This window comes from Canis lupus, chromosome 31, assembly GCF_011100685.1.
Source record: "Canis lupus familiaris isolate Mischka breed German Shepherd chromosome 31, alternate assembly UU_Cfam_GSD_1.0, whole genome shotgun sequence".
NCBI lineage: Eukaryota > Metazoa > Chordata > Mammalia > Carnivora > Canidae > Canis > Canis lupus.
The window spans coordinates 16,724,904-16,750,578 of record NC_049252.1 but is presented as its reverse complement, the minus strand read 5'-3'; the positions used below and the strand labels follow the sequence as shown (position 1 = coordinate 16,750,578).

Here is a 25,675-nt window from a genome sequence, read left to right as displayed (position 1 = left end):
ATTCATAGCCAAGATATGAAAGCAACTTAAGCGTCTATCAATAGATGAATGAAAAAGGGAGATGTGGTGTATGTGTGTACACATATACACAAAATAGTATATTATACAGACATAACAAAGAATAAAATCTTGTCATTTGCAAGAACATGGATGGATCTTGAGGGTATTTTGCTAAGTGAAATAAGTCAGCCAGAGAAAGACAAGTACTGTATGAGTTCACTCATATGTGTAATGTGAAAAAAATAAAACAATTTATTTCATTATTTAAAATGTGGAACCACTCATAATATCTAATTTTTAGTTAATTATGGAAATCTCACTTTTTTCTAGAACAATTTTCATTTAAAGAAACATTTAATCATATTTCTCATTAATTTTAATATTTCTACTACATCTTTAATTTTGTCTCCTTTTAGTTCTTTTCTTTTTTAAAAAAGATTTTATTTATTTATTCATGAGTGACACATGAGAAAGAGAGGCAGAGACACAGGCAGAGGGAGAAGCAGGCTCCACGCAGGAAGCCGGATGTGAAACTCGATTCCAGGTCTCCAGGATCACACCCTGGGCTGAAGGTGGTGCTAAACCTCTAAGCCACTCGGGCTGCCCCTTTTAGTTCTTTTTTCTTTTTTTTTTTAAAGATTTTATTTTATTTATTTATTTGAGAGAGAGAGAGTACATGAGCATGAGTGGGGGAGGGGCAGGGAGAAGTAGACTCCTTGTCAAGCAGGGAGCCCAGTGCAAGGCTAGATCCCAGGCTATATTGGCTTGGAATCATGACCCAAGTCAAAGTCAGACACTTAACTTTGACGGAGCCACTAGGCACCCCCACTTTTCAGTTCTTAATCATATTTCTCCATCAATCTTGCCAGAGGTTGGCCAATTTTTATTAGAATAACAAGAATTTAAAATAGTTGATTCTCTGCATTTTTGAAATTCTTTTATGTTCTGCCTTTATTCTCCTTTCCTTTTATAAATCCTCAAGGTGGAGACTTATCATGGAATTTTCCAAATATTTAAGGATAAAAGTGTCCTGTTAAGTATGCTTCCAAATGTTTTTATGTAGTGCCCAAGATCGCGAATCCAAGAAACGACCAAGGAGCCCGCACCGATGCAAACACACGAGGGTTTATTACAAGCTCGAGCCTGGGTCCAAGTATACCCGATGCAGCGGAGCAGGGACTTGGACCCCGAGACTAAGAGGCTCAGCAGCTTCATAGGGGCCAGTGGCCAATGGGATACGCAGAAAGTTGCACAGTCATGCTGGTCCACTCGCAGGTGGCCGATTGAATTACATTTTACCCTACAGTATCCATTTGAACTGGCCTATCATTGAGCCGATTTCCAGTTCGGCAGGGCAGTACCTAAGCAATAAGCAGGTCAGCACAAGGCGGGTGCAGCACAAAATAGAGTCAGTCCTGCTCTGCTTGTCCAGGGGTAGGGGATTGTGTTAAATTTCCTGGATCCCACATTACCCCCTTTTTCAGAGGATCCTATGCAGGACCCAATCATGGGTCCAGGTTGCTCTCAGAGTGAGCCAGGGGAATGATTAAACCAGGATTCTCACCAACCTTGTTGCTGTTCTCGCTCTCATTGACATTTAAGGCAGCACATAACCGCCCCCCCCGCCCCCCTTGTTGTAAGAAGACTAATTCTAATCCCCTTCTATTTTGAAGGACAACCTCCTACTAGGGAGTCTTGGAGGTGGGAAATAAGTGAGAACGGCACAGTCTTAGCTTTAGGGGATTGTCCTTATCGGGTTGGCTTTTCCATTCTGGAAAAATGCCCTGGGCCAAAGGCAGATGCTCAACTGCTGAGCCACCCAGGAGTCCCTGTTGTTGATTTCTAAATCACATTATGGTCAGAGAGATCTGTGTAATACTTTTTTTTTTTTTTAATTAAGTTTTTAAATGAAACTTTCTTTATGGAGTATTATAAGACTAATTTTTAAAAAAGATTTTATTTATTTATTCATGAGAGACACACAGAGAGAGAGAGGCAGAGACACAGGCAGAGGAAGAAGCAGACTCCATGCAGGGAGCCCGACGTGGGACTCGATCCTGGGTCTCCAGGATCACGCCCTGGGCTGAAGGCAGGTGCTAAACCACTGAGCCACCTGGGCTGCCCAAATAATGCATTTCTAAAAAAAGTATTCTCCTTCTTGGACTAAATTGTCAGATGTATATAATTCAATCATGAAATCTTTAGGATAATTCTTCCTTGTTCTTATACTATAATATATCCCTTTCAGTTTATTATCTATTTCTTTGGAACAAGGAGTTTGTAGTCACACAAAGTCAATTACTTTCCCATTAGCCACTTGTTTACTGCTAGTTTCTCTCTCTCAGATTTAATGTCATGAGACAGAATCTTATTCACAACAGTCAGTTCAAATTCACATGGTTGGAATTCAACTAGCATAGCTCCAGAGTGTGAAGAGATACACGACTACCCACGCAGGCAATACAAAATATTTCCAGGATATCTGATCTCAAGCCTTTACATTTACTATTTACACATACCTTGCCTAATTCACCTCACTTTCTAGCAGGGGATTGATGTCTTTAAATTGCTTTTAAAATTACTTTTATTCCAGTGTGGGGAGAGCAAATGATTTCTGATTGGCACATAACCTTTGTCCTTGTTTTAAATCTGGGGTTTTGTACAGGGATACAGACTTTTACTACAGTCATCAGAACATAGTACTTAAACTCCAAATCTTTATTTTAGAAACTTATCTGCATGACTATGTTTAAATATTTTCCAGTTGGTCTCACAATCCCATCATGATGGCAATGAGCACTGTCATAAGCAGTTATGCCAAGTTTTTCCACTGTCACTGAAGAAACTATGACCCCCTTCCATTTTCGTCAGTTCTTCCTGCTTAGCTGAGCCCTATAGATTAGAAAACCTGGTAAGGTGGTTCTCTAATATTAATTCATTGGAGAATTATCTCTCCTATTATTCTTTTACTTTTCATAGGCGATAAATTTACTGAACCAAAAAGAGATTAAAAAGTTAAATTTTAGTTTTAAATTATGCCCCACAAGTCACAGAGCAGTAAAATATACTTAAAGCTGTGAAGGCACTAAGGGAGTCATCATAATTTGATGTTGCTAAGAGCAACTAGGACATTTAAAGAGGAGAATTAAAGGTAGTATATCTAATATGAATAAAAAATTAACATCACACTAAAAGATAGAAACATGTTACAAAGAAATGATAAAGACATCTTGGGGATCCCTGGGTGGCGCAGCAGTTTGGCGCCTGCCTTTGGCCCAGGGCACGATCCTGGAGATCCGGGATTGAATCCCACGTCGGGCTCCCGGTGCATGGAGCCTGCTTCTCCCTCTGCCTGTGTCTCTGCCTCTCTCTCTCTCACTGTGTGCCTATCATGAATAAATAAAAATTAAAACAAAACAAAACAAAAAAAAAAACCAAAAAAACAAAGACATCTTGGTGGGCCTACCTCTCTTTAGCTAGTTAATGTTTTATCTATTTACAAGTAGATCTGTTTCTCATTCAACATCTTTTGCTCAGGTCTCCAACTTGTATCCTAAAATGCAGCAGAATTAATTGAAAGAGTGTACACTTTGGACTAAGGCATATCTAGAGTTATATGATAATTCTTCAACTAATGTACCAAATAGTCTTGTTTTGTTAAACTCACTAAGTCTCAGGTTATTTTATTTCATTATTGTTCTGAAATGAAGTATATAAGATGCCTCATAGAGAAGGTGTCATACAAAGGTACAAGAAATATTATGAGCATTTTTACTAATTTCTTCTAAAGCTATGAACAGTAGCTAAATTATCCATGAATTGCTTAAATGTATATCATGGATCAAATTGTATAGTAATTAGATATGCTGTTTGGGAATGTCATTAAAAAGACATGACCTCTGATTGACCTGTGAGCTGGACCCAGGCACTTGGGGTCTGGTCTCCTCACCCCCGCCCCTGTCCTTGGAATGTGGGTTTGCTTGCTTTTCTGCTCCCATAGACTGTTGTTCCAAAAACATGGCCTTGAGATAGTAATGTGATGTTGAGAACACCTGCATGGTGTACATGACTGAACCCAGTTAAGATCACTTTACAAACTTTTAAGATTTGACTGTTAGGTGCAGAATTTATTCATGTTGCTATCACCCAAGACCAAGCCTTGTGTGTAAGTTCCATTCCTTAGTAAAACTGCCACATACCAACCTGGAGTGTCCTGCCTTTCTCTTTGGTCTCTCCTTTCTTTGGGCATGTAGTGGGGGGTGCAGTGGGATGGGGAGTGTCCAGATTGCTCCAGGAAATCTCCTGGGAGGGTTGTGAACCAATATATGTTCCCTGTATCTTCAATTGGAAGCCTAGTTCATCCACAGGTCTCATTATGAATAACCTTAAGTATTTATGAACTAATTAGATCATAAGGCATAGAAATAATATGTAAATTTGGTGTTTAATTTTTACAATATAAATAGCATTTTTCTTAATTACAAAAAACATCACATTTGGGTCTCTGGATAGATACTATGAATATAATCTTGAAACAAAAAAAACATATTTGGCTTCAAAAACACTAATGTTATCATAAAGAGTGTGCACTTTATTCTAAAGATCTATGTGAAGCATTTAGGGATTCAAAGATTGCTCACTAATTTATAAACAGTAATCACAGCATAGCACTTTCTTATAAGAAAAGGAACTGACCCAAGCTGGTCATAGGAATCTCAGCTACAAGAAGTTATGACCTCCATTTTAAGACACCATAATTAATAGGATAACTTTTTTTCTAGTTTCAGCAAAATTCTCTTCTTTCCATAATACACTACATATTTTTACAAAATACATATTTTTTTATTCTGTTGCTTTAACCAATATGAGATAGTTTTCTGGGGTACCAGTGTGACCCCGACTCTGCCATTTACCAGCTGAATGAACTCAGTCAGGCAAAATTATGTGAACTCTGTGTGCCTTTATTTTTCTCACCACTATAATTAAGATAATAATAGTACCTCCCTCATAGAAATGTTAGGAGGATTTAAAAAGCTATTGCACTAGGTGCTTATAATATTAAATTAAACAAAGTAAAAATGGAAGGTAGATAATAGAGGGAACTCAGGGGTAGTTTACACTATTAAAAAATTAGTCACAAGAACTAGAAATGCCTTCCTTCATCACTGGAGTTAAACACTTTCGACAGCTACTCAAAGTAAGAAATACATTTTACATCACAATTCTGGGAAACCTTACATACATGTGTATACACATAAAGAATCATAAAATATTTTTTATTCTATATGATACAGATTCATGGTTTTTAATTATTCTGTTCTACTTTATTGTGTTTGGTTAAAAAAAAACTGGCCATCATTCATTGCATTAATTTTACAGTCCACATATGTGTTGCACCATCTAGATTGAAAACAATAGTCTATAGGGTCCGTAGACACATGAATTTCTTCCAGGGCACTTTGTCTTTTGCTCTTTCCCTTCTTCCCCCTGATCTCCCCCTTTCTCTCTCTTATCTCCATGTGGCAGGGCACATACTGGCTGAGAACTTGGAAGTCATATATTTTCAGCTTTAGGGATCATATAAGAGTGACACTTCTCTACCAGCTTCAAAGAAAAGAGCCTGATGGTTCTGGTCTAAATCAAGCAATCAAGTTCTATTTCCAAATTAAATCCTACTGAAGAGGTTGCTCTTTTCTGGTTACTAGAATTCCATTGGAAAATAAGTTACCAAACACATAAATACACCGGAACAATGAATTATGCTACAAGTCTACCCGTTGAGAACTCAGAGCTCACATATGCCCCTGATATATATAGACAAGGATCCTCACTTATTTATATACATCCAGGAATTTCTAATCCAATGGAACTATCCCATTTGCCAATTCTGCAAATGAAGAAGCTGTTATGCCTATGCTTATATGTACTATCATATCTTATTCTAGAATATAAACATGAGGTACATGTAACTTCAAAATGTCCAGATGTTTCTCTGTAACCTTTGAGCTATCTGATCATTTAAACACGACTCCACATACAAAATATACTAGTGAATGGAAAAATAAGGCTATTGCAATAAACATTCTAATTTAGAAAAGCTACAATATGCAGAAATATACAGTGATCGTTGGTATAGGTCCTCTGCTACAGGTCCAGTGATCACTGGTATAAATTCAAGGCTGAAATCTGAAGACTGCCCATTCATTGTTTATGTGACTATAAAGGCCCTGAAAGGAATAACCATACATCCCCATCCAGCTTAATGCCAGGTCTCCAATTTCCTCAAAATCTTATATTACTGCCCAAAGATTTAGGTGGGAGCAGGAATCCAATCTATTGATGTCCACCAGCAGAAATCGTTTAAACCATAAAATTTTAATGCAAAGTCCACTCTTGGACTCTGTCTTTTGACCACAGGAGTACAGACCTCAGTCTGTGGCTTTAGTCTTGGTATTTGACTCTGAACAATGAAAAATAATAGGTAAAACTTTCCTTGCCTGCCATCTTATAAATTACTCCTATGTATAAGAATACTATTATATTTGCCAAACATAGCAACCATTGGAGTTTTCTGCGAGGGAATAATGAATTAGGTTACCTATTTTCTTTTTGTTGCTGTTGTTTTAATTTCCCATTGATGCCAAGCTAAATCCTGGTATTTCTGACCTTCCTGTTCTGGTTTACCACAGTGAAAACATGAGGCAGAGAAGTTACTTTTGGTAGTTTCAAATTATGGACACTAATACAGTGTTGGATATCTGGAAAAAAGCAGAAAGGTTTTCATTTCTCACAACAGATTATATATATATTCTTCCTTTAGACAGGTTCACCTAAATTGAAGCTTTTCTCTTTAGTAGCATTGGCATTTGTCTCTTTTAGCACTTACTGAGGAGTAAACATAAGTCATGGACATACACCAATAGCTTGATTTTTTTTTAGAGGGGTATTATTTTTCTAAAATGTTCCATATTCTCCAAAAGCCTTGATTGTGAATTCTAAGCAACAAAACTGAACATTTTAACCAACTAGTCAGCTACTTAGGTATGGCTCATTAGCCTAGAGTACTAGGTAAAATACAAGATGCCCAGTTAAATTCGAATTTCAGACAAACAAAAAATAATTCTTAGTAGCCATGTTCCATGAAACAGTGGACACATATTCATACTAAAAACTTACCATTAATCAGAAATTTAATTTTAACTGGTTGTCATTTGTGTTACATGCTGCGCAAGCACAAAGTGGAAGAAGCCTCACTCAGCATCATGCCAATTGTGTTCCAAAAGTTCCATAGTTAGGACTCAGTATTTGCGTTCCCTAATACAATACTGCATCATAGTCACAAAGATTGGAAGGTCCAGTACTCATTGATAGATTCAGAAACTCAAAGGAGGTAAAATGCCCAATATATTCCAATACTCAAGTACTAGATTTACTAATACCTTATAGTTATAGAAATTATTTATAAATATTTCTAACAATTTCCCAAAATCTAAAATAGATTTCTGTGATGGTAGTCTCACCTTCACTATATGTTACTTCTGATTACTAGCATTCCTACCTAAAGAGGTTGAGGTGAATAAGAATTTGAAGGACACCTGAATACATTACCCTAAAATATGCCTCTTTTACATGAAAGTTATTTTGAGCTGAAGGCAATTAAGAAGCAGCAAACCCAAAGCAAGCTCCCCCTCTCTAGCCTAAAAGCAGGATATCGTATCTCCTTTTACTGGAGACAAATTCTTATCAGTCTAGAAAAGACAACAGAGGAATCTGCAAACCTTACTTCATTAGTTTCCTAGCATTATATTTACCTTCCCAGACTGCTGTCCTTGGAAGCCTAGAACTGCTGCCTTTCATCTTGTCATTTTTCTACAACTTTATTGTTCTTTGTTGAAAATACAATATAAGCCTTAGCTCTAAACAACTGCTTTGAATCACCTTTGTTTAGGTTTCTTCTATGTGGTACGTGTTGCATATGTTAAAAAACTGATTTTTCTCTTGTTATTCTGTCCTTCTGTTAAAAGTTCCAGCTGACAACTTAAGATAGGTAAAGTTACACTTCCCCTACATAGTTTAAGAAGTTACTTTCTGTAACCTACAAGAGGATATGAATTTGCTTGTGATTTTCAGATCTAGACATAATTCTCATAGCCACAATTCTTATATTTTCAACCTAATAATTTTCATTTGCATGCACCTAAACTAAATAAATATAAAATCAAGGCCATTATGCTCTTACCAACTCTGGCCATGTATTAAGTTGACCTTAACAATCTTAAAGATGAGGTGCTTCACCATTTTCAGATGGCTTTTAATATTCTTTTTTAGGGCCATCACCAAATCATTCTAACTCCTTGTTCATGTATTTTGTTATGTATAACACTTTCTTTTAATCATCCCACCACGATTTAGTTAAATTATTTTCAATAGCTATAAACGGTGCCATAGACTCTTTACAAGGTTTCCTGACTAATAGTCTCTTCGATGTATATTAAATAAGAAGTAATAGTCAGCTAAGGCAAGTGTCCTTTTGATCCCATTACTCAGCTTCTTATAGCACTATCGTGTTGCCAAATGGCCACTTATATCAAATGAAAATTACTGACCATGTCTTTTAAAATATTACACCAATTAACATGCAGAGACCCTGCAATACACAGATATACTTTACTGGGATGAGCTCATTCCGTTTCATCTCAGCCTATGTTCTTTTGCAGTTCCAAATATCATTTTGTGGCTCAATGTATGAACTATTAGCCTTAGTAAAATATACAAGCATTTTTTTTCTTTTCCTTGAGGTAGAGATGAAATGGGCATTAATATCAGAACCATTTTAAGATTCTAGTCTCATCACTTAATTTACAGCCTAGCAACACAAGGGTTTTTAAACTTTTGTTTCTTAGTTAACATGTTTAAAAATATAGATAATATTATTTATGTCAAGTATAGAAACCTAATAAAATATGTTATACTTTTTCCTGAAAACAAAACTAAGAAAACACTCAGGGGAGCAGCAGTTCATAGAACATGCATGGTGTAAAGAAAACAATAAAAGAAAAGAAAAAAAGTATACCAAAGTTAACAAAAGACCAAATATCAATTATGAAAGTAAATGTAAATTAGTTTAAAACCTCTATTGCTAAAAACAGAATTTTCATGTTGGGTTACAAACAAACAAAAAAATACAAAACAAAACCACAAAGAAAAGATAAGGAAAAAACAACACTCCCTCAATGTGTATTTTCTGAAGATTGTGCTACAGAAGTAAAACAAAGCAAACCAAATGATTCTCAGACAACAATAATAATATCAAAATAACCAAGGAACAATATGTTTACAACAAAACTCAGATATCAAGAAAAATGTTATTAAATAAAATCATTCAAAAAGACTAGCTAACAATCACAAATTTAAACCAAAGGAAAATATAACATATACTTTTAAATGTCTTATGAATACAACAAAAACAATGCACTGGAATAGAGGTTTCAAAAATCCCTTAACCTGGGACACCTGAGTGCCTCAGCAGTTGAGCACCTGCCTTCAGCTCAGGGTGTGATCCTGGAGTTCTGGGATCGAGTCCCACATTGGGCTCCCTATATGGAGCCTGTTTCTCCCGCTGCCTATGTCTCTGCCTGTCTCTCTCTCTCTCTGTGTCTCTCATGAATAAATAAATAAAATCTTTTTTTTAATAAATGAAATCTTTAAAAAAAAATCTCTTAACCCTGAGCAGCCAAGTGGGCAAAAGTGGATAATATGAAAAAAAAATAAAGGCAGTATGATTAGTGGCGTAGAAAAATTAAATAAAACTATAAATCATACAGAAGACAAATTAACTTTTAAGTGTTGATGAGATTGTTCCAATGTAGTAATCATTGGTTAGGAGTTAAAACACGCACCAAACCCACATCTAAAAACCTTTCTAAAAAGTCAAAGGAGAAATATGACAAGCTCCATTTTCTAATGATGTTTCCAAATTACAGAAATAGAAAAAAATCCTCAATAAAGTCCTCACTCTACTGTTACTAATGACTACGTAAAGCCAAATCACAGGTTTACAATTTTTAAAAAAATTAGTGTGAACAAAGTATATATTGCAATACAGAAATTTTGGCCAAGAAAATTAAAACCCAAATAAAATTATACTGAATTAAATTAAAACAAGTCTATTAATTAGCAGACTATTATCAAGTAAGCCTGGGACACATGGGTGGCTCAGGGTTAAGCATCTGCCTTCAGCTCAGGGCGTGATCTTGGGGTCCCAGAATTGAGTCCTGCATTGGTCTCTGCGTGGAGCCTGCTTCTCCCTCTGCCTATGTCTCTGCTTCTCTTTCTTTTTATGTCTGTCATGAATGAATAAATATGATCTTAAAAAAAAAAGTAAAAAGGTAAAAAAATAAAATAAAAATAAAAAATAAAAAAAGAAATTCTCCAGAATAAATAAAAATAAAGGGATAAGTGATAATGAAGAGAAATATAGCACTGATAATTAACCAAAAGAATTGTTTTCTTCAAGAAAAAAATACAAAAAAGATAAACTAATTCAATAAGGAGAAAAAAACAGAGAAGGAGGGATAGATAAAAAACAATTTCATTAAGTTAAAAATGTAAAAATAGATAATAGGCCAAATAAATTAATTTTTAGATGCCCAATGTCATGTAAAAAAATTATTCCATAAAATTCTGTTGTGTAGTACAATAATATATCATTTCAGATTTAATTTAGAAGGATGCTTGACTACAGTTTACTACTTTTGAGGAAGAATAAGTATAAGCTTGCCAACCCATCTATGCCTTTTCCCTCTCATAATAAGACTTATTTTTTAAAAGATTTTATTTATTTATTAGAGAGAAGGAGAATAAATGAGGGCAACAGTAGAAGGAGAGGGAGAAGCAGGATCTCTGCTTAGCAGGGATCTCGATGTAGGACTCGATCCCAGGACCCTGGGGTCATGACCTATGCCTAAGGCAAACGCTTAACTGACAGAGCTACCTAGGCAACCCTTAGAGAACTATTTATAAGTCACAATAAAACAATATTAAAATCATATATTAAGATAGAATTATACTTTATTAGAAGGTAATATACATTTCTAGGAGTGATTAAGTATACACAAAAAATTGATACATAACAAATTGATATATAACACTTGGAATCACCAACTATTATCCAATATTTTATCTGTCAAAGTTATTAAATATAGATAAAATATAACTTATTTCATAATACAGGAAAATTAAATGCAGGCATGCTATGGATTTGAATATGAAAAAAAGAAAACATGTTATAACAAAAATCAATACACTTCAAAATTTATATATATTTTTTAATTTTTAATTTATTTGAGTATAGTTGGCACACTATGTTGGTACATTAGTTTCAGGTGTACAACAGAGTGATTCAACATCTCCATACATTATGATAAAATTAATATTTTTTAAATGTGACTAACTTCTGTAGTTAATGTACTTTTATAATGCTGGCAGTAGTACTCCTCCCACAAGATAATTAGAGATTTTTAGCAAGATCTCTGAATTTGCTCACACACTTGGAGCCTGGATATACAGATCTGGAGAATTCACTAAAGATCAGATTGACACAAATGTGTATTTGCCAATTCATTCTGTGTGTCCTCATTCATGGCACAGGAATGTCCTCATTAGGGAATTCTAGACAGCCACTGCTAATTTTACTACAGACCAGTTAATGACAGGGAAAACTGTCGGTGGCACTCATTTATGCATTCAATGAATCCCAAATTAACATCAAACTTGTGCCAGACATTTTTCTACATTTTAGAAACATGGAGAATTAAAAGACCCAAAATTCAAACACCTAAAATTTCAGGTCTCTTGGAATATACATTCTAGTAATGTATTATTACTAAATTCATCAAACATGTGCCAGACTTTTCTAGGTTTTAGAGACATAGAGAATTGAAACACTGAAAATTCAAATGCCTAAAATTTTAGCTCTTTAGTTGGAGTATACATTTTAGTAATGCATTCTTAAGAAAAAAATCATCATGGAAACAGGAAATTATTTGTTCCATATTCCTAATATTCAGACAGAAGATAACAAAATTCTTATTTTCTCCCTTAACATAAAAATAAAGTTGTTTCCTGAGACTGAGGCTCTTGAAACTTGAATTAATAGTCTTTCTAGAGGAATGGTTGGGGAGAAAGGGATTATTGACACCAGATAATGGAGGAGGAAAGTCTCAATCATTATTAAAGACAAAAGCTTGAAATATTTGCAAAATGTTTTGTCTTTAAGATATTAAAAATATAAATATTAATATAAGTAGGTTGAAGGCATCTTTAGACAATATCCTACCTATTCTTATCCTGTTTATTGTTAACATTTCTTAGGGGGTTTGTCTGAAAGTCATCCCCTTTGTATGATCTGAATTTAAAGTCACTAAGCTAATTTCTTGTCATAAGAAAAGAAAATCCAAACTGCAATTTTTCTTACTTCTTTTCTTTACGTGTAATCTTTATTCATTCACCATGTCCTTTTCAGAAAAGTTTCCATAATAGATCTACAATATTTTTAACAAATTTATCTTTCTTGTTTTATTCCCAAACTGCAAATACCCAGGATTCATGATATGTGTTGTTTCTGGGTTCCATCCTTAAGAACTGTAATATAGCCTATTTTAAAAATATCAATTTCAAGGTCATTATCTCAACTATGGGCAAATCATCTTATTATGTGAATTAAATAAGGTAAAAAGGTTTAACTACCTATTTAGTAGATGTGAGTAAAAAGAAAATCTTTGTTTCCACTTTTCCTTCCCCTTTGGAGACAAATTTGGTAAGACTGGAAAAACATAACTTTAATGAGCTAAGGAATAAAAATATAACAAAAATTATTTTAAATGACCTTCATTTTACCAATTTGCCACATAAAACAATGCTTTCTAGTCTTTCTGTTAAACATATTTACTGAAGTCTATGGCTTTCTGAATGCTTTTGGTTTACATAACTTCTGTCTTCTACACTTCTGTTCTCTTTGTTTCAGCAGTATGTGTACCAAGTATCAGATGTGTTTATCCCCAAATCTGCTTGTACCAGTTGTTTTTGTTTTTTTTCACTTACATAATTTATTTAAATATTACTTAAACTTATGAAAATAGGAGTGTGAAAATAAAGAGTTGTTTCTATAAAAGCGAAGTTGCATGCTTTGAAAACAACTCTATAAAGGTGAGTTGCTTGAAATATGCTTTCAAAGTAACTGTGGGTTGACAACTATAAAAAAAAAACTGGGAAGAAATGAAAAGCATATAAAATAATTCTGCACACAAATTGCTTACAAGTGTTTGTAATTGCTCGATGCACTTTAAAGAGATGGAAACAGAAAATTGCATAGGATGAATTTTAAGTATAGTTTATGTTAAAAAAAAGTAAAAGAAAGTGCATAGGACTGTCCATCAGCTGATTTAAAAGAAAAACCCCTGGCTTTAGATGATAAATTTTTTTCAATAAGTTAACATTTATATTTTCAATGTTAAGATGACTGTATAAAATTCATACTATAAGTATTTTAAGATTATCTGCCAAGTTAAATTATTTGGATAAAAGGGCTTTTTCCCCATATTTTGAATGTTGTTAAATCACCATAGCTGACTTGCCCATCCTTTGGTTAATGGAAAATGCCTCAGCATAGCCACTAATGCTCCTTAGTTATTAATACCCTGTGATTCTCCCTCCCTTTCTATCCCATGTACCTAGCTAATTGAAAAAATGGTGGGTGAGATAATCAAAGAAAGCCAATAGGTAGAGGCCAACAACCAGTGACCTGTTCTTAAAATGTAGAATGGAAAAACCAGACTCCTTTTGTGGGTATTTAGATTTCAAAGAATGTAAAGACCAGTGCTGTTAATAGTGGGTATGAATCAAAGTTTCCTTGAGGCATATTCAGGGTCAAAGTACTTTGAAATTACGTGTAAACCAAACTTATGAGGGGCGAGGGATAGGCATTCAAGTGGAATGAATTTGTGATCTTCAGAAAAAAGCAAAAACATAGTGAAATAGGATATATTTTAGTACCTTTAGCAATTCTTCCCCTCCCCCCTGCTTTCTAAATAAGGAGCTCTATACTTATATTTTGCACATTTTACCCAGCCCTGGGAGTGATGATAATGACAACTAATGACAGCTTCTTTTTATGGAAGACTTAGCATGTATTAGGTCCTTTGGCAAGTGCTTTCTTATGAATTGGTTCATTTACTTCTTGAGTTAGCTCAATTAATTTTACCATTTCACAGATAAGGAAATTGAAAATTGAAATAAAATCTGCTAAAAATAAACTTACTTTGAAGTGATAGAAACTGGAAATAAATCTACTTCTATCTGAATCAAATGTCCACCCTTGAAACAATGATGCAGAAAGGTAACTTCCTTTAAACCTGCACCTTCCCTTCATTCATATACCCCTCCTTTACATAGATACATCAATCAATTTATCTATGCTTACAAAATGTATTTTGTATGCAAAATACAATTTATTTTGTTTACAAAAAAACTGTCTAACAATTATCAGAAGTCTACAATAAGGTAAAGAGATTCCCAAATTCAAAAGAAAGTATCTTTTAGTATTTTTTCATTAACAGTGGCAAAGTTATTAGCACAAGAAATTAAGAATTTCATATACATATATTATTTGTAAACACAAATATATTTTACATATATATGTAATTTTGCACATAAGAGTAGGTTTTTCCCCCAAGATTTCACTTATTATAAATGTAAATTTGTTGAAATTAACATTGGGTCTCTAAGTTTAAAAAAAATACTGAAGGTTTAATTTGCAATCGGGGGTACTAAGGTAATGTATTCAAATTATGTATGCACATATATTTATGATATTTTAATAATCAATGACTTTGATTAAATTATATGCCCCCTGCTCCTTAGCAATCAAAAATTCATCATGGGTGTGGTTATATAAAGTAAATATAAACATCATCAGCTGTTATTTTTTTAAATCATAACATATACTATGCAGTGAAGCAAATGCTCACATTTGTGTGATATATGAACTATCAGTATTTATAGTATTAGGTTGAATCACTGTTTATATAAGTTAAAAGTGATTAAATATTAGCAGTCTCAAATGATTCAACTTATATATGTGCATATCAAATACACATATATTGCTCAATCCTTTAACTTCCACTAAATATTTTATTTTATTTACTTATTTTTAAAGATTTTATTTTTATTTATTTATGAGAATACACAGAGAGGAGAGAGAGAGAGAGGCAGAGACACAGGCAGAGGGAGAGCAGGCTCCACGGAGGGAGCCCAACGTGGGACTCCATCCTGGGTCTCCAGGATCACGCCTTGGGCTGAAGGCGGCGCTAAACCGCTGAGCCACCGGGGCTGCCTTCCACTAAACATTTTAAATAGAAAGGCATGCTGTCCTATGAAATATTCAATATCTCAATATCAGGTCATCCCCTTTTTTGGAAATCAGCTTTTATATAAAAGTGGGATCAGTTTTTTGTGTCCTGTTTCTTATTATTTCTTAGTCTTGAAATCCTGCCTAAGAATAGCAATATATATTATGCAGTCAATACTGAGCCTGTTTTATGTCAATTCCATTCCTGTTATAATTTTCTTATTGACCTTTATTAAAACAGGACATTTAAAGGTAAAAATGGAAGAAAGTAACTACCACTTCAATTCTGAATTTTGATTTGAACTTTGCAAAGACCAAGAGATATACATGCATGTACAACACACACATTTCTTATATATAATTTTTTGGTTTTATGCCATTTACATAAAATCAAGTATTTTTTAAGACTGTATAAGAACGAAGCTATGAATAAAAGCAGCAACTAATGTTGCACTGAACCATAATTTTATTGCAGAGTGATTGCTAAGATATGCAAATGACTTTCAACTATTATCAGATGCTTAACTCAGAAATTCTGATTCCTCACTATGGATTTTTTTCAAGTTTTTGATTGCTATTTTCAGATGTCTATTTAGCTATGGTAAGTAAAATGTTATTCTTATGATTCCATTTACTATTATGAGTGTGTTTCATCTTTATCTCATATAAATTGAATCAAGTAAGTTTCCCTACTTGGACAATAACAAGTGAAAAATAGATGGCTCCAAATACTAAGAAATAAAGAAGGAATTCAAGCAGAAAACAACATATAAATATTGATAGCAAAATGGAAGACATAACCAAGACCTTTACAAAAATAGTTTCTACCTCAACACTAAAAGCATGTTATAATTATTTTTTAGGGTGTTTTCAGATATTGGTGTTCCATATCAATATATTCCCGAACATCTCACTTAGCCAGACACTTGTGATTTCTATATTGAGACAGAGGTATAATGTTATGCCTATATACTGAATCCAATTTTGTTTGCATTTATTTTTATTTATTTTTTTTAGGAAAGGAAATTTACAAAATCCAATTTCAAAAGAAAACCCTATAAGAATTTGCCAAAAGTGAAACTGCTGCTTCACACAAGATTAATTCCAAGAGCACCAATAGAGAAGACCACGTCTAATGGAATGGCTTCAAAGTATATATAAAGATGGAATTATTTTGATAGAAAAAAATACAAATATATATTCCAATGAATGATATTATAATATACTACCCTATAATGTGCAAACAGGTTTTCACTAATTCTGAACACTGGTATTTTAAACAGATACTGAGTTGATAGCTATTTTTGTGTCATCTGAGTCAAACCTCAAGAAACCAAACCACACATCATTGACTTTTTATGTCTACATGAAAAAATATTTTTACATATTTTAATTCTTGACTTTACATAATATCAATGCAATTGAAAATTTTGTCACAATGATTATTTATTATTATGGATATAAATATGTTGAATATTATCTAATTGCTCTCTAATCTTTTGTTTTTTAGCTAAAGTTTTATTTTTCGCTATAGCTGATGGAAAATAAAGTATTTTCTTAAAGTGCACTAGTATGTTTTAATATCCCCATGGCTTTTGCTGAGTACAGTACTAGAGCTTCACATCCCCTGCCTCAGTTTCCTCTTGTGTAAAATAATAATACAATGATGATGATAAAAGTAATATATACCGTTTTTAGAGTTGTCTTAAGAACTGAAAAGCAATGATATAAGTAGACAGTTGAGCACATTATACATAATATTTAGTAATAGTGGCTTCGATGATCATGTATCAATGAACATATATTCACTAATACTAAATAACATTGGAAAACTCCATTAAACGGATACATATTGTAAGTAGTACATTATCACTGAAACAGGTCATTGAATAAAGGTGAATGGATTAATGGATTCAACACATACCTAGGTATGAGATTTAATTTTTTATATATTTTTAAAAGATTTTATTTATTATTCATGAGAGACACACAGAAAGAGGCAGAGACATAGGCAGAGGGACTCAATCCCAGGACCCCAGGATCATGACCTGAGCCAAAGGCACACGCTCAACCACTGAGCCACCCAGGTGCCCCAGCTATGAGATTTTAGAAATGGTTTTAAAATATCCATCCTTCTTTCTTCATTTGAGAAATTGATGATAAAATGTTATCTATAGAGTTGTAACAAGCTAAAGAGCTCAATTAAGCATGTGAAAGCCCTCTATGGTGAAATTCTATATGGTTCCAACTTTTCATATATTTACTAACTTAACCAACACATATTTAGAACATTTAGTAAGCACCTACTAAGATTAATGCTGGTGCTGGGACACAGAAAGGAATCAAACAGATATTCTCCCTAACTTTTGTAGTGTTCAAAATTTATCAAAATTAGCCATTGTTATGGTCCCAAATTCACTTTTTTTGAGTAAGAACTCCCTATTACTTGAGGATACAAATTAAAGATTGAGTAAATTATTTTTTAAAAATAGTATCTATTATTTGGGTTTTTAGGTTCAAATTATCAATATATGACCCTTATTGAATGAAAAAGAGCATATTTTAGGTGGAAAGTCAAATCCAAGTCACTTCCTTGAGATATAAAGAAAGGAAATTTTCACTCTTCAAAAGCTAAATTATGCATGCAGCTTTTATTTATTTACTTTATTGACTTGATTACCCCAATCATTTTTATTACTAAAATAACACCTGCTGGAAAGTAACTGAAGAACCAGATGTAGTCTTTGATCGACAAGATACTGATATGAATGCTATTATTATTTTTATCAAATAGAATGCCCATATAGCTTTAATGAGGGGATAACTTGCAGATGTGAATGGGAATTAAAAGATATTGAGGTACTTAAAAACTATCAATAGAGAAAGTCTTTTTCAAGCCTAGATTGAAAAGTGCAACAGGACTATGAGGGGAACTATACAGATGAGGTACTTCAGGTAGAATAGAACACAACCACCAGAGACCCTGAACCCGTATTCCAGCATCAAGGATAAAGGAAGACAATTGGGATTCCCCCTGATTCTTCCATTGTTGTTTCCAATTTCTGAGCCCAATCAGGAGCAAATGAGAGAGTGGCACCATCTGTTCCTGTCCAAAGGTTCAGGCTTCCAGAGCACAGGAGAGTATGGAAACAAACAAATAATAAACTGCATACATATGGTATCATTTCAATTATATTGTGATATAGGTGTTTTTTTGTGTTAATAATCTTTAGTTTAGCTAATATTTAAATATGAACTCATAAGAGCAAACCAATTTAGGATAGGTTAGATGATTTAATGATACCTCCTCTTCTCTGTATTCAAGAGGTTCTTTAGGAATGTCAATTTTCACACTGATTCATGTCTGGTCTATTCAAAATTCACACTGTATATATTCTAGTGTACTTGTTCATAATCAGGAGACTCACATAACATTATAGTGTCCTAAAATTTATAATGCAGAAAGTGACATCAACAAGATGGCAGGCTGGAAGTCCTAACACTCATCTACACCACAAGAAACAACTATAAATCAGAGAAAATAGATATTCAAAAGCTCTGGAATACAACAAAGCAGCAGAAGCTTTCTGGAGCACAAAATCCAACTATCACATAGAAAAGCATAGAAAGCATCTTACCTGCGCCATGCTATTCCATCCCCTAGAGCTGCTCAGGGCCCAGGGGGAGCTCCCGCAGAGGGTATCCATTCCAGCAAAAAAACAAGAAAACAACAAAAATCAAACCAGGAGGACTTTAGCAATCCTCATCACTACTATGGACATCTGTCGCCTTTCCTACGGAGGATCCCACAATCTTTAGGGGCAGTTTTCACCAAGACTGATCACAGCTGACACAGCTGCCTGGAGTCCCTGACCAGTCTTGGTGAGACTTGCCTAGGCCTGTGTCTCACTCTCTGAACTGGGGCACCACAGAGTGTGCCATCTAGCGGTTCTGAGCTCCTCTGCACTGTGCCCCACCCAACAAGTGCTAAGCTTGATTTGCCATCAACTGGGTCATGCTGTTATTATGCTGCCGCAGCCCTCTTTGGTAGCTAAGTGGAGATTTGATCTGTCATCACCAGGGTTGTATTGCTGCACTCTGCTCTGCCCCCTGGGTTCTGAGTCAGAGTTTTGACCAACCATCCCCAGGGCTTTGCGGTCTCTCCTCTGAACCTTATCCCTGGGTCCTGAGTCAAAAAGACAAGAGGTAACAAGTGTTGGTTGAGGATGTGGAGAAAAGCAAACCCTTTGTACACTGTTGCTAGGAATTCTAAATTGGTACAATTACTATAAAAAACTGTATGAAGCTTCTTCAAAAAATTAATAATAGAATTACTATATGATCCAGCAATCTCATTTCTAGGTATGTATCTAAAAGAAATAGAATCAGTATCTCAAGGATCAATACACTCCTATGTTGACTGCAGCATTATTTAAAATAGGCAAGATATGGAAACAATCTAAGCATCTACTGATGGATGAATGAATAAAGAAAATGTTATAAATATATATATTTATACATACATATATACATATATTTATTGTTTTTCTGGTTATTTTTTTTCCTATTGAGTGTATTTGATAAAAAACATACAAAACATTTTCAATATCTTAGAAAATCAACAAAAGATAAATTTGACCATATTATATTGTACAATATTTAGATAAGAATCTATGACAATTATATTTTCTTCTCCCTCAACATAGCATATCACAAAAGTACATTAATTTTTTCATGTATAATTACTACAGATTATTACTCTATTAAGGAAAAGGCCTGATAATGGAAAGTATTCTTACACTTCTGAAATTTTCTGTACGGTAGCTACAAAAGTAAAACCAAGGGTTCCATCAGGATTTTGACAATTGAAATCATTTTAAATATTAGGAGGAATTAAGTTAGTACCATATTTATATATATCATATATATAATGGAACATCTTTCAGGCCGAAAAACAAAAAGGGTAGAAAATTGTTTCATTCTTGAAAACACAGGGGAACTTGGAGAGTATTAGTCTGTTAGAAATAATTTGCCAGATAAAGACAAATACTATATGGTATCATTTATACTATATGGTACCTATAATCTATAAAGAAAACCTAAAAAAAAAAAAAATCACAGAAACAATAAAGTTGTGGCTGCCATGAGCTGGGGGATGGGGGAAATGTACTGGTATTAGTCAAAGGGGAAAAATTTTAAGTTATAAACTGAGTAAGTTCTGAGGAGCTAATATAGAACATTATGACTATGGTTAATAACATGGTATTGCATAACTGAAATTTTGAGAGTAGATCTTAAATGTTCTCACCACACACACACACACACAATTAAGTATCTGAGGTGATACATGTGTTAATTAACTTGATTGTGGTAATTATTGCATACTGTATATTAAATCTTCACACTACATATTTTAAATATGTATAATTGTTTTATTCTCAATTATTACCAATAAAGGTGGAGAAGGCATAAAAATGTTTAATACAATGCAAGTCATGTGGAAACTAAATTATGAAGGCTAAGTTTTGTTTTTTTGCTGTGCTATTAGAAATTGCTTACCATAATGTTTGAAATATTTATAAAACAGACTAGATTACGCTGAATGAGAATTAGTGTAATTATATTCCAGTAAATGTTTTTTTCTTTACCTCATGCAGTAACAGTGTTAATAGATATAAAGAGGAAACATAGAAGGACATTAGATTATGGAATTCAAAATTAATTAAGAATATCACATTTTACAAAATGAATAAAAAGTTGTCCATTAAATTCTCCTTTTTTTTGTACTTAGAAGAATTTATATTTCATAAACATGTATCTTTAAAGGAAAGGAAGCAAACATGTTTATCTTGTAATAACATTTTTTCTGAATTATTAGAAGTATATTACATATTTAAATATTTACATATGTAAATGTATCTAAAATATATTTATTATTTTTTTACTTTTTATATCATGTTTTGTATATAGAACTATAATACAACTTTAAGGTAACATGTTCTGTATTAGTGAAAATAATACTAGTTGTTATAACACTGTAAGAGATCAATGACAATTCAATGATTAAAAATAACACAAAGAATGCCCTGCACAGTGGAGTCAGTCACTTTTATGATCTCAGATATCTGTTTAAAGGTGCATTACATTTTAGCAGATGTTTTGATCTTCAATGTTTGTGCTGCATATAAATAAATGTGTCTTGAATCTTTTAATCTTATTGATACATTTTTACAAATATCCTTCCAAGGAATAAAATATTATTCTTGCTTATTTGGAAAAACAAAATAAAAAGAGTCTATCTCTTATTTGTATCACCACTCAGTTGAGAACAAGTGACTGGCTATACTTAAATGGTTCTTTAGAGATCAAGGTGCTTTCAATATATGAATTTGAATCACTAAGTTTTCTCCATGCCATAGGAGAAAAGGAACACTGCCATCTAATACATGTACCATTTTAATTAAAACACAATAAATTAAGAAAAAACAATGGTGAATTTTTAGTTGAGAATTAAATACTTGGATATACAAGATAAATGAGAGAAAGTCAGAAATAGAATTTTACTGAAGGGGAAAAAAAAATGTGGACTCCAAAATGCAGATAAAGGAATCAACCTTAGGGAAGATGAGAGTGTAGATGTGAATATATTTAATTTTGTAGTATTAAAATATTTGTGGTCTAGGGATGCCTGGGTGGCTCAGTTGATTAAGCATCTGGCTCTTGATTTCAACTCAGGTCATGATCTCGGGCTTGGGCTCTGCACTGGGTGTGGAGCCTGTTTAAGATTCTTTCTCTTCATCTCCCTCTGCTCCTGCCTCTCTAAAAAAATACGCATACATAAAATGTTATATATTTGTAGCCTAAGCTTATGATCTCCATTTTCTTTGACAAGTAGATAGCAAAGACATCTTTTAAATTAAGGATATGTATTATTATCAAAATTTGAAGAAAGGGAAGAAGATTAAAACATTTTATGGAAAGATAGATGGGCAGTCCCAAGGGCTGGCTTGTGAAGGATGATAATGCATTTTAGGAGGCTCAAATGACCTCATGTGTGAAATTACCTAGTATTGCTCAGCTGCTGGGGTAAGGCATGCTACATTATGATAGTCTAGGTTACTGAAGGTTGTTGTTTTGCTTGATAGGCTCAAGAAGAATAACAGAGGAACAAGAAAGTTTAGAATATTTGTGAGAATGTCCTTGAAATCATGGACCATGGAACCCAAGCTGGATAATAATAAAGTGAGGAAAAGAGGTAGATGGGGGGAAATTTATAGAGGTCTCAGTTCCTGACCAAGAGATTTTGAAAAGAAGATGAATAATAAATGAGGCTGTGCTCACAGCTGGGTATCACTTATTAGTGATATGTAGAGATAGAATACTTGTATTATAGGTAACGGCAAGGTTCAAACAGAAATTGCGGAAGTGGATTGCTGAATGAGATTCTGGAAGGTCACTGGACATAAAAAAATTAAAATCATCAAGCCAAGAATTTGATTGTTTTCTGGATTGTCTATGTGGACATGTATACTCAGGGTGGTACCAATGGCATCTGGAAGAACCAGCTGTCAAAGTGTTTGAGGAAAAATGAGAGTAAAAGAGAATGAAAAATAAAGAATATTTCAAGAGAAAAAATAGTCTCAAAGAAGAGAATATCAATGTCCACATCTGGATCCTTAGATGACAGTGAAGCAGATAATAAATGATTGTCCAAGAGAATTTTGTAGTAGAGTCTTATATATTCCACAGAGAGACAGAATCTGAGTTTAGTCAATGCAATTATTACTGAAAGCTAATAAAGTTGAAAATACAGAGAATTCTACAGTTATGATGCTCCACATTGGAAGACTTGGTGGAGAAAGAAGGCTGAAGGCTTAGATAGTGACAACTAAGTATAACTCATTGTAGTAAAAAATGGGATATAGTCTTGGGGAAAGGGGTGGTATCTTGTATATTGACAGATGGAAGCAAAGATGACAGGCATGGAACCCGTGGTTTTGTCTCAGTCATGTTCTTGATGTGGGTAGATATTGTATCTCTCCATAAAATATATGATTCAATCTGCTGGCCATCCTGGCTCAGAGGTGACAGTGTATATCTGCTCAATTTGGATAATAACTGCTCTTCCAGAACATATACTCCCCTAGGCTGTTCAGCCTATAAATGTTTATGCCTACATATATATTTTTCTATATCACTCCTTTGATATGAGGATCTACCATTGAAAATATATCAAATTTTGTTAAAATAGGATAGATTTCATCTTGGTTTCAGTTGAGGCACCAGAGGCCAAGAATAATGGAACATTGTGACAAGCATGTCAACGTCTCAAAGAGGTGATTGAAAACAGATGAAGAACATCCTAAGATTTTACAGTTTTAGAACATTTTAACGGATTTTAAACCTGGATCATTCAGCAATAATCCACTGCAAAGTTTTAGGTGTCTTGGCTTCAACAGAAGCTTCAAAGGACACGAAAAATATAACCTTTCAAAATATGTCTATATACCAAAGAAATGAGAGACCACACATCTATAATACACCCAAAACTTTTAAAACTGGGTCAAAAGCAATAATTAATCATTCACATTGAGGTGTTCTGTTTCTGCTAAGTTCTCATATGCAAAACATAATATTATATCAGGTCAAATGTCTCCATATACTAAACAGATGTTAAACCACATTTGCAGGACATAGTAGGAGATTTTATTTTTTTATTTTTACTTACAAGATTTTATTTATTTATTCATGAGAGAGACACACAGAGAGACAGAGAGACAGAGAGACAGAGAGGCAGAGACGCAGGCAGAGGGAAAAGCAGGCTCCACACAGGGAGCCTGACGCAGGACTCAATCCCAGGTCCCCAGGATCAGGCTCTGGACCGAAGGGGGTGCTTTCTTTTAACATTTTATCAATCATTTGATAAAACTTCTATATCTAAAATATGCACACTTAGTATTTATTGCACCTATTTTTCAACTCATTTTGTCTAACTTTTTCATGTATAATTATGTAAAATGTTTAATTTTAGACAAATATATGGTTTCCTTTAATATGAGAAACACATTATGTATTTGGAGATGAAGATAATATTTTATTATCCTAAAAATAAGTATTGGAATGAAACCAACATTCAATAAAAAACAAAATACCTATTTAGAAAAATGTAAGAAGCAGCAAGTCTACAAAATAAGTTTACATCTCCTAGTTGCAAATAAAGGAAACACACATTTAAAATGTGTAAACAATTCTGAGTAATAAGGATTTGAAATTTCACTGGTTGTGAAGTAAGACACTTAGGTGGTAGGTAGTGCTTTATGATCTACGCAAGAAGGCTTTGATTCTTGGACCAGGGCTATAGAGATCCCAGGACAAAATTAGGTTTGCACTAAAATTCTAAATTTTCTATGTCATTAGCTAGATTGTGAATAGAAAAATCTCTTAATCTTCTGGGTCTTATTTCCCTCATTTGAAGAATAAAGGGGTTTAACTTGTGCTAATATCCTTGGGTTGGCCTTGTCCTTTTTAGTGAACCAAGATTCTTTAAAAACACACAGAGAAAATAAAATCTTAACAAAATGTATATATAATAACTGATTTTTCTACCTGAAAGGAGTTTATATACTTTAATAAAGCATTGAGAGGACTTTATACTAATTTTCCTGTTATGCAAAAAAAAAAATGATTTTTATAAACCCACAAAATGAAACACTGTACATATATGTATCAGCAAATCTAGCCATTAAATTTCAGCTTTGCTGTGTTATATGTACTTTCTAAATATGGCATTTCTTGCAATAAGAATTATCTCTGGTTTATCCAGTTTCTGTGTACCATACCATACGTTTTGTCTGCTTCCTACCATTTTCCTCTTTTCATTCAATCCCTTTTATGGAATGTTTTCCCTGATCTGCTTATCAAACCTTCATCCTTATTCTTCATGAATATGGAGGGTGATTTTCACTTTTTCTTAAGATAATTCAACTAACATTGCAAAATGGTAATATATTATTGTACTTTTTCGTTGAATTGGAGACATTTCTTTGTGCTTTTACACTGAGCCCTTGGAAGCATTTGTGTAACAGAAAAAGTTAAATGCTAGTGAATCAACAATATATATCAAATAAATGGTCTATTTTTTGAGAGAGAGAGAGGGGCAAAGGGGAAAATAAGGGAGGAGGGGGGGAGAGAGAGAGAGAAAGAGAGAGAGAGAGGGAGAATCCTGAGCAGGCTCCAAGCCCAGTGTGGAGCCCAATATGGGGGTCAATC

The 25,675-nt window shown here is 33.7% G+C and overlaps 1 long non-coding RNA gene across 16 annotated transcripts in view; it reads right to left on the bottom strand.

The window, feature by feature from the left end:
• LOC106558100 overlaps window positions 1-25,675 on the bottom strand; it is a 267,855-nt gene that overhangs the window by 204,112 nt on the left and 38,068 nt on the right. For 11 of the 16 annotated variants that reach the window (XR_005382180.1, XR_005382172.1, XR_005382177.1 and 8 more), the window contains one exon: window positions 6,599-6,758. The exons of 4 other annotated variants lie outside the window; for them this stretch is intronic. This is a non-coding gene — a long non-coding RNA (uncharacterized LOC106558100). Of the gene's footprint in view, window positions 1-6,598; window positions 6,759-19,044; window positions 19,870-25,675 lie in introns of those variants that run through there. One more of the 16 variants, XR_005382182.1, reaches the window with a different exon arrangement.